Here is a 2,632-nt window from a genome sequence, read left to right on the forward strand (position 1 = left end):
GTGATGCCTCCAGCTTTATTCTTTTGGCTTAAGATTGTCTTGGCAATGCGGGCTCTGTTTTGTGGGCTCATTTGCTTTAATGTAGTTACTTATTTGATCAATCCTACTATGCATATGAAGTAGTTTCAGAAATGCTAACCCTTAACCTTATGTGAAAAAAATTCCCAACCAGAATACAATGTTTATTTATAGTTCTTTTGGTCTTTAGATATAAAATTTCCAGTCAAAAACCATTTTACTATTTTCCAGGACACAGCATACCAAAATCTCTGGGATGCAGCAAAAGTAGTGTAAAAAGGAAAGTTTATAGTGCTAAACACCTACATCAAGAAGTTAGAAACACCTCAAACCAACAGTCTAACATCATACCTAGAGGAACTCAAAAAACAAAAACTAACCCCAAAGTTAGCAGAAGAAAAGAAATAACTAAAACCAGAACAGAACTGAATGCAATTGAGACCCCCAAATCTATGCAAATGATCAATAAAAGCAAAAATTGGTTCTTTGAAAAGATAAACAAGATCAATAGAACACTAGCTAGATAAACAAAGAAACAAAGGAGAAGATTCAAATAAACACAATCATAAATGGCAAAGACAACATTAAAACCAATTCTATAGAAACACAGAAGCTACTCAGAGATGTATCTCTGAACACCTCTGTACACACAAACAAGAAAACCTACAGAAAATAGATAAATTCCTGGAAACACACAACTTCCCAACACTGAATCTGGAAGAAATTAAAACTCTGAACAGACCAATAACAAGTTCTGAAATTGAGTCAGTAATAATAATTTTAAAAACCCTACCAATCAAAAGAAGCCCAGGACCAGGTGAATTCACAGACAAATTCTATCAGATATGTAAAGAAGAGTTGGTGCCACTCTTAGTGACCACTTACACCACTATTCCAAAAAATCAGGGAGGAGGGATTATTCCCTAACTCACCCTATGAAATCATCACCACCCAGATACCAAAATCTGGCAAAAACACAATGAAAAAAGGAAACTACAGGCCAATATAGTTGTATATTGCTCCCTGACGAGCACAGATACAAAATTCCTCTGCAAACTACTAGAAATCCAAATCCAGCAGTACATCAAACTTCAATCCATCACAATCAAGTAGGCTTCATTTCTAGGATGCAAGTTTGGTTCAGCATATGCAAATCAATAAATGTGATTCACCACATAAGCAGAATAAAAAACAAATATCACATAATCATCTCAATAGATGCAGAAAAAGTTTTCGATAAAATTTAACATCCCTTCGTGATAAAAACCCTCAACAGACTAGGCATCAAAGGAACATACTTCAAAATAATAAGAACCATCTATGACAAACCCACAGCCAACATCAAATTGAAAGGGCAAAAGCTGGAAACATTCCCCTTGAGAACCAGAACAAGACAAGAATACACATTCTCACCACTGCTATTCAACATAGTACTGGATGTCCTAGCCAAAGCAATCAGGCAAGAGAAATAAATAAAAGTCATCCAAATAGAAAGAAAAGAAGTCAGACTATCTCTGTTTGCAGACAATCTGATTCTGTACCTAGAAAACCCCACAGTCTCTGCCAAAAAACTCCTAGATTTGATAAACAATTTCAGCAGTTTCAGGATACAAAATTAATGTACAAAACTAGGAGCATTTCTATACGCCAACAATGTCCAAGTTGAGAACCAAATCAAGAATGCAATCTCATTCACAGTAGCCACAAAAAGAATAAAATATCTAGGAATACAGCTAACCAGAGAGGAGAAAGATGTCTACAATGAGAATTATAAAACACTGATCAAATAAATTAGAGATAACACAAACAAATGGGAAAACATCCCATGCTGATGAATAGGAAGAATCAATATCATTAAAATGTCTATACTGCCCAAAGCAACCTACAGATTCAGTGCTATTCCTGTCAAATTACCAACATCATTTTTCACAAAAATAGAAAAAAACTATTTTAAAACTCACTTGCAACCAAAAAAGAGCCCAAATAGCCAAAGAAATCCTGATCAAAAAGAACAAATCTGGAGGCATCACATTACCCAACATCAAAGGCTACAGTAACCAAAGCAGTGTGGTACGGGCACAGAAACATACATATAGACCAATGGAATAGAATACAGAACCCAGAAATAAAGAATCACACCTACCACCAACTGATCTTTGACAAAGTCAACAAAAATAAGCAGTGAGGAAAGAACTCCCTATTTCATAAATGGTGCTGAGATAACTAACTAATTATTTGCAGAAGAATGAAACTGGACCCCCACCTGTCACCACATACAAAAATTAACTCAAAATGGATTAAAAACTTAAATGTAAGCACTTAACTATAAGAATCCTAGAAGAAACACTAGGAAATACCCTTCTGGATATAAGCTTTGGCAAAGAATTTACGATCAAATCCTCAAAAGCAAGTGCAACAAAAACAAAAATTGACAAGTGGGACCTATTTTTTTTATAATTATACTTTAAGTTCTAGGGTACATGTGCACAACGTGCAGGTTTGTTACATATGTATACATGTGCCATATTGGTGTGCTGCACCCATTAACTCATCATTTACATTAGGTATATCTCTTAATGCTATCCCTCCCCCCTACCCCCTCCCCACAATAGGA

The sequence above is a fragment of the Mandrillus leucophaeus genome, unplaced genomic scaffold (genome assembly GCF_000951045.1).
Source record: "Mandrillus leucophaeus isolate KB7577 unplaced genomic scaffold, Mleu.le_1.0 Scaffold243, whole genome shotgun sequence".
NCBI classification, from domain to species: Eukaryota; Metazoa; Chordata; class Mammalia; order Primates; family Cercopithecidae; genus Mandrillus; species Mandrillus leucophaeus.